The sequence below is a fragment of the Denticeps clupeoides genome, chromosome 5 (genome assembly GCF_900700375.1).
Source record: "Denticeps clupeoides chromosome 5, fDenClu1.1, whole genome shotgun sequence".
Lineage (NCBI taxonomy): Eukaryota > Metazoa > Chordata > Actinopteri > Clupeiformes > Denticipitidae > Denticeps > Denticeps clupeoides.
In genome coordinates, this window is record NC_041711.1 from 11,856,251 (window position 1) to 11,864,911 (window position 8,661).

Below are 8,661 nucleotides of genomic sequence, written 5' to 3' on the forward strand. Positions count from 1 at the left end.
GTGAAAAGTGAAAGTGAAGTGATTGTCACACGTGATACACAGCAGCACAGCACACAGTGCACACAGTGAAATTTGTCCTCTGCATTTAACCCATCACCCTGAGTGAGCAGTGGGCAGCCATGACAAGCGCCCGGGGAGCAGTGTGTGGGGACGGTGCTTTGCTCAGTGGCACCTCAGTGGTACCTTGGCAGATCGGGATTCGAACCAGCAACCTTCTGATTACGGGGCCGCTTCCTTAACCACTAGGCCACCACTGCCCCGATAATAAGCCTCAGTTAAGAGTTACTTTCTTCAAAACAGGCCTGCTCGCTCCACTTCATGTGAGTATTAAAATTTTGTCATGCAAATGTGGCAGAACCGAGCAGGAGCATGGGTTAAGCTATGCCACCTAAGGGAATTTCACCCAAAGGAATCTTTGACATGAGATCAGTTGGGAACACAGGTTTGTTCACACAACCTGCGTTAATAATCAAACCAGGTTTATTCAATCATGAAATAAGCTAAGTGCGACCCGCAGCCAAACTGCTTAACACAGCAGGGAGAAGGAAAACAGAAATCACGTACACGCGTTCCACACTCCAAACCCCAAAAGTAAAAAAGGACTCCCCACCCGTATCAACCGCTTGGCTTACCAAATCGCTCCTCATGTAAATCAAAATAGTAACAACTATTATATTAAAAATAGGACAAAACTAAACAGGAAAATAAACACCAATAGAAAAAATTATTACATTAACGGCATTTGGCAGACACCCTTATCCAGAGCGACTATAATAATAATATAATAATTCTGTGTGAATAATAATTCACACAGAGATTCAGTGGTCCAAACAAACCACACAAAATCAACGTAACAAAACTATAACACAAAATACCAAATGAATGTAACTTAAGGAAACAAAACCAGAATGGGACGAAAACAGCAGTGCCAGAGGCGGCAGGAAACTTATGCGGTGGGGGGCAAGGCTCGAATGGATCGCACACCTGGGAAAAGCTGGGCAGGCCTGGCCTCCAACACTCTCCAGTATGGCACCCTCAGAGGCAGGGTCTACAGCATATGCTCCATGGAGGAAGAGGCTGTAGGTCGGGCCTACAAAAGAAACCATTAAAAGGGAGAAACAATAAAACCTGACATAATGGTCATTAACCAAAACATTACCTTCTACCCGCTGATGGATGAACCCAGTCCCAAAAGATGGGACGCAGGACGAACCCATACACACACACTAAATCTAGACACATGAGGCAACACATATAAAGAAATGTACCAAAAATGAAATGAAAAAAGAAATGTACCTCCTAAAGGCTGGACCGTGTGCCACCGTATATTCTACAGAAAACTACAAGAAGGGAGGACCCTGCTACACAATAAGACAAGGATACTAAGATTTCCTACCTCCTAAACACTGATTACCTAAAAACCAATCCCAGTTTTAATATGACGTCAGCTCAAGATTCAAGATTGGTTTATTGTCAGTACAACAGTATACACAGTATACTCTACTGTGTATACTGTGTATTGAAATAATGTTTCACACAGAACAGACCTCCGTGCGGCCGCTCAGGATCAAGACACGTCCGGCGCGCCAGCCCTCTCGGGAAGGGGCGGGGTCCAAGGAGACGCACGCAGAGTTACGTCACCCGTTTCCACCCCAGACCCGCCCACCTCATCACGACCGAGGAGACAACCTGTCCGAGACAGGGATTAATTACACAGGACCGAAATAATTACACTGTTCACGTCCAAAAAACAAAACAAACATCCCTTTCTACTTGTTTCATAACTTATGGAGATATGAATAACTGTGCAAATTTCTTCGCGCAGCAGTGAATGTTTTTTCTCTCCATTTTTTCCGTTTTCAGGAGTAGCGTTGTTGAAGACACGCTTGACGCGTGTCGCTTCCAACACGTCACACGAGGAGGCGGGTAATGATGACGCGACATTTTTTTTAAAATGCGCGCGGTTACTTTCATCTGTCCCGACCTCCATTCCGCGGTAATCATCTCCAAATTATTATTACGGCGATAAAAGAAGAGGGGGAAGAAGGAAGATGCCGGAAGCCGTCGATGACACTGTGAGTCTGAATTCAGATTTTACGTTAAAAAAAAAAAAAAACTAGTGGAACATGATACATGTTCTTTCGCGGGATCGAAGTAATTACATGATTTAATTTGAGATGCGACTAGGAAGAGAAAATCCGGAAGCACAGACAATCTGTTTCGATCACAGATTGCTGGATAAAAGTCGAATTTTCCGTGAAATGCTGCGTAACTATTTGTTTAGGTGGTCGATGTGAGAGAGGAAAAGGGGTAAATATATATTTTTTCTTACAGGGTCAAATTCGACTATTTGTGCTGGAGAAATTTTACTAACCTGTAATCGAAACCGAGCAGGGAAGAATTCGCAATATAATTAGAAACCAGCGCGGAAGCGACAAAAGCGAAGAAAAATAAAGTAACAGTATATTCATAGTAGCGTTTGGTCTGTGGATTTACCAAAATACAGTAAAAAAATCAAGTGGAATGGATTTCACGGGAGAGGCTAATCTATGCAGAGTAAAAACTAACATGGGCGTTTCTTGTGCGCCCTGATTGGCTGTATTGTAGTCACGTTCCAGACACAGGACTTTATGAAATTCGTATTATTCCCTTTTCTGAATTCCATGTTTTGTGTTATAAACATATTTATTCACCTAAAACTATGTGATTATGAAGTGGGTGGGGAAGAAATAACCTGCAATATGACAAATCACATTTAATCACTGTTCAACAAAGTGTTTGGGCATTTAAACTTTGGTTCAGTTTGCATTTGCATATGTGCATTTCTTCCTTTTGTAAAATAAAAGTGCTTCACGTTTGACCTCAACATTTAAAAACGTATGAAATAAATAAATATTGGGGAGACTTGGAATGCTAAAAAATAAAGTTGCGGCTACTTGCATGATGAACTGAAACCACGATAATAATACCACGTTTTGAATCAGCTGATTTGTTCGCTGGCGCTTGTTTGGCTCTTTTCTCTGTTTCTGATCTGAGTTTTTGACTGTAAGTGGTCGTCACGTATATTCTTACAGAATATTTTTTTTCCGATTCATAAAAAATTGTCCGCTATAAATTTGGCACTAAGTGTCGATTTCCGTCATTTTCTGAGGTCATCGGTTTTTCCAGCGATCCAAGCCTAACCAGAGAACTAACATGTGACTCACAGATCAGATCTGTGGTCAAAAGCAGCTTTTTTCAACCGAGACAACTGTCGAAAGTCAAACCACATCTCTCCCCGCGTCACCTCGAGATTTTAATCCACGCTTTTATCACGAATCTCACTTTACGTTGGGCTTTAACCAGGGGTCACTTGATCGACTTCAGTTGGTCCACAATGCTGCTGCGCGGCTTTTACCTGGTACAAAAAAACACGAGCATCGTTACATCGGCTCCCGGTTCGTTGTCGGATCGGTTCTATAATTCTTCTGTTCTCCATGGCCTTGGCCCACAGTATCTGTCCGATCTGCTTCAGTCGGACGCTCCTCCACGTTCTCAGGTCGGCAGAACGTCCATTGCTCGTTGTCCTTAAAACCAGGAGGAAACCGAGCTTTTTCAGTCGCCGCTCCAAAACTTTAGAACATCAGGCCAACTCCCTTCCTGCTCCCTTAAAACACTTTTTTTTTTTAATTCGCCGTGTCTGTCTTCCCTTTGGTCAACCGCGATGTTCTAAAGTGCTTTAAAAATAAATCTGAACTTGAACTTGAACGCCCGTCCACGGAGGAGCAGGACAGGAGAAGGACAGAAAAAGACAGACGTGGTTCCTCAGATGACTCTTGGGTGAGTAGTTTATTTCTGTTGGAGTTTTTGCGTTTGTATGTCTTTTCAATGTATCAATGAGGGTGGTAGCAGCCTAGTGGGTAACCCACTCACCTATGAACCAGAAGAACCATGCTCAAACCCCACTTACTACCATCCTGTCCCTGAGCAAGACACTTAACCCTGAGTGTCTCCAGGAGGGGGACTGTCCCTGTAACTACTGATTGTAAGTCGCTCTGGATAAGAGCGTCTGGTAAATGCTGTAAATGTTTATTACTGGATGTCCTGTTCTTTTGATTTAATTTCAATACTGCATTCCTGCAATATTTCCGAGGAGGCAAGACTCACTTTTACCATCCTGTGCCAGAGCTTTAATTATCTCAGTTTTTTGTGTCTAATGCTATATATTTACACAATGCTAGTTTGACCCGTAATGACTACTTTTTTTTTGCAGCACATGACTGTACATTTGAAGGACCAGCCAGTGCCTCAGGTAATAAAACACAATGAACGTTTATTTATTCTGCCCTTTATGCCATGAGGACAAGTGATATCAGCCCACATCGCCTGCCACAGGATAAATATGGCAGTGAGTGTGCATTGAAGGATGGTTCTCTATGATATAATCCATTCTTTAAACATAAAAAAATCTGTGATCATACATCACATCTCCATCGCCTTGATTTCCTCTCTTTAGTTTTTCTACTTTTTTAAAAATGGTCTTTTCTCCCCTTATGTCTAATGTGACCTCCTGTAGTCAGACGTTCCTGGAGATGGAAATGTCAGGAGATGGTGGGCTTCTGGAACATTTTCCTCCAAGGTATGCAGATTTGTTTTTAACACCGAATCCAGAGCCAGCAAAGAAATGGTGAATGTATTTTAACATGTTTGCATTTTACTTTTAGTTTAATGCATTAGAAATTGCTGATGCTAATTGCACTTTTTTTTTTTTTTTGGTTAGATGTAACTGGCGCTCAATTACTGAACATCTTGCAGGTTTGCATTTGAAATTTATTTTTAGTGAAAACAATTGTGTTATATTTAATTGAACAGGACATCCTGAGAGACATCTTGGTGGTGCTCCAAGATGGAGACGCTGCAGTTGGGGCCCTTGCAGTGACTCGTGAGTCAGGAAGCTTCACTTTTAGTGGCTGGACAGTAAATTATTGTGTTGACTCCTGTCTTATAATATAATAAAATGTCATTTATCTGTTTCACCCTTGGTGATTGTTTTTGTGGTGAATTGGAGCAGATTTTCAGAAGACTTCGGTACATGATTTCTGAATTACAGAAACGGCCATTTTTAGAGTATTGGTGTTCCTGTCACAGAACAATACTCCCATTTTGCTCTGGAGAGATCTATACTTGGATTTCACAACGAAATCTGGCACCAGGGACAGAGTATCATTTCTGTATTGCAATTCTGTATTTTTTCATTTCTGAATGATTACAATAATTCTCACAATGTCACAAAATTTTCCCTCAAGGACCTGTGACTCACTGTGGCAAAAAGAGGAAGATGACACTTATAAATTAAATGGGACTTTATGGTTATTGATAAGTGCAGAGCTGATAGCATTCAGATTTCCAACATACCGACATGGTTGCAAAATAAGTGAAGAAATATCACGTTCTCCCAGTAGCCTGACACTCGATCTAAGAGGTGCAGCTGTCACTCTCAACCAACAAACCAATCAGAAACAGGGAAGGGGCGGGCCTTGAGAGTAGTTGGTGATCTGAGAGTAGAGTTCTCCTTATAATAAAATTATCTTACTAAACCATACTAAACCACGAATAGTCCACTGGGGAGGGACTATTTCCTACATTCACTTTTTTCTCAATCAGATGACAGAAGCTTTCAATCTGTCAGTAATCCACTGTTTACGGCGCGCTGCGTACTTCTGAGTTCACAAGTGCAGCGCCGCGCGATCACGACGTCAGTATGACGTCACGACGGCAGTCCAGGTTGGAGTGGATATGAAGTTGGCGAAGGTGAAATTGTAATTAAAAATGCAACAACATAAACTTGTATATTCTACTATATGTATTACACATTTCTTACATATTTCTTGCTTTATTCATTATTTGTTTTTATTAAGTTTCAGTATTGGGAATTAACATTTGCAGTGATAAAAAGTTTTCGTTTTCATTTTAACTGATAGGTAAGCAAGTATCATCTATCATATTGCAATATTGAACTCAGTAATCGCAATATGACTTTTCCCTAAATGGAGCAGCCCTGAAATAAGAAACTGATAGTATTGCAGTCACTGCCTTGTGGTTTGCTGCAGTACAGGTAATATTAGTCTGGTAACATTGACAATTGCTCAAATAACAGATATTTTGGGGAAAAAATAAATACTAATATATTACTATATACAATAAGATGAAATATCATTAAGATTATCAATAATGTGTCAGGATCCGGTCCGAAAGGGGGGTTACTCCGGTCCGGAACAGGATCCGGACCGGAGTTTTATTGTTGTCCTGTGAAATGTTCCCTAATCGTTTTCACCTGTGTTAATTGTATAAAGCTGCCCTGTTCGTTTCTGTCCGCTGTCAGGTCTTTAAAGTTATGTTCCATGTTCACCAGTGTCTACGTCTCGGATGTCTCCCCTGTCTTGTGATTCACAGTTAAACCCCGGTTTCGTGATGTCACGTGAAAGCGTCCTTCATTCCTCGTCACTCCTCGTCGTCCTCTCCGTTCACCCGCCGCGTCATGCCCGCATGGACGTGACATAATGAAGGTCAGGGATATACTAAACCTTTTATATAAAAGTGTGTTGCATACATGGCAAACGTGGGGTAAACAGTAACGTGGTAAACAACAGTAATAATAATTACTAAATAAAAAACAATAAAATTAAAATTCGCACTAACTCCATTTTACCACAGGGTGGTAACTAGCGTACAATTTAATTCCATATAACTTAACTGAATTACCAGCTTTAGCCTTAAGAATTGCGAAATGTGCAATTAATTAGGCCTATTTATTCATGGTGTAATTGTGTGGTTTTTTTTCGTAATCCAATGAAGTTGTGAAATGCAGTCACTCACACACACACACACACAGAGAGAAATACAAGTGTACACATGGTACAATATGAAACCTCCCGGTACTAAACTGCTCCTCCAGGTGATGGTAGGGTGGAGGGTAGAGGACACATCTTTTGTGATGCTGTTTTGTACCTTTAGCGGTGGCCCCGTAATCAGAACGTTGCCGGTTCGAGTCCCGAGCCGACGAGGTACCACTGACCACACACTGCTCACCAAGGTTGATGGTTAAAAGCTTCACTTTCACTTTTGAACGTAATATGACCTGGGGAGGTAGGTGAATGTGGGTAGGTGGGGAGGTGGGAAATATGACCTGGGTGAATTAGTTTGTACCTTTTTTCTTTTGTTTGTCGCACTTTAATGTTTCAGATCATCAGTATCATCAATATCACACAACACGACACAAAGACAACACAAGTTAACGCACATTGCGTTTTTAGTTGAAGGAATTTCTTTTTAAAGAAGAGCAAGATGCATTTACTGGCATTTCGATGAATTTGCATTAAAATTACATCATTGCATAAAATAAAATAAAAAAGGTTGTTCTGGTTGCCGTTACTGTCTCGAAGTTTCCGCCCACCGCCACCCCCCCCCTACACACACACACACACACACACACACACACCTTCATTCATCAAGCCACGTGCGCCGCTCGCTGCCAGCAGGAAAATTATCTTGGAATATTAATAATATTGAGCATTCGCGCAATGGCCGCTGTGTTCTATCGTCACGCTGCGCTGCTGTTCTGCGTCGCCTCCCTGGATGCGGCGCGGCCGTCCGGTAAGAATAAGAATCTTCACATCCACCCGGGACATGGCCGGGCATGTTGCCGGTGGCGTTTACGTTCGACGAGAAGTGGCGATGTTTGGTTTTTAGCGCGCGTTACCGTATCGAGTTTTTAAGCCGGCTCACAAATTGAACCGCGACACTGAAGGATCTGCGCGTTCCACCTTAAACCCAGGAAGCGGGTTAAATCTGCATATGGCGACGATCTCCGTTCCCACTCGACATCCTGAGCCATTAGAAATGAAGACACCGTCTTCACAGATCATTTCACGGGGGAACTAGACGAAGGGCATTTTATTACAAGTTCTAAAGCTCTGGGCCACTGAAAACGCACTTGTTTAATTGACTTGGGAACTTTGCTCATGTGCACATAGATTTCTGATGAATATGGACATTTCCATGTGGGGCAGTGGTGGCCTAGCGGTTAAGGAAGCGGCCCCTTAATCAGAGGGTTTGCCGGGTAATGGTTAAAAGCAGAGGACAGCTTTTGTTCTGTCACCGTGTGCTGTGAGGTGCATCACAATGACAATCACTGTCGAAATAAATGTTTCCTGGGTTGTGCAAAATCGCAGAAAAAAATACAACACCCACTTCCTATGTGTGTGAGTCTGCAGTTTTGTACGGAGTAAGTTTTTTTGTTTTTTTTTGCATCCCTGGAATATTGCAACTCGCACTGCTTTTTGTCCCGTTGCCCCTGGCAACCTGCACCCTTCTTTCCGTCGCCCCAGGCCCTGATAACTAATTATTTTATTACAGGATGCTTCATGGCAACTTTTCCGTTTTATCCTGGGAACCCGATTAATATCATGCTGCACATGAGGTCCATATGTTATTCTGCAGGCGACGTCCCATCATGCCCCACTGAGGTGAGACGCGGCTCTGCTCAGCATGACTTTTGTACAGCATGTACAGCATGGACTCCAATGCCTGACCTGCATTTCTTCACCTTGTATTTCTAGAGTGATGGCCAGTTTCAAAATTGCAGCCGAACGCCGTATGAAGTTTATATCTGCAGCAGAAACA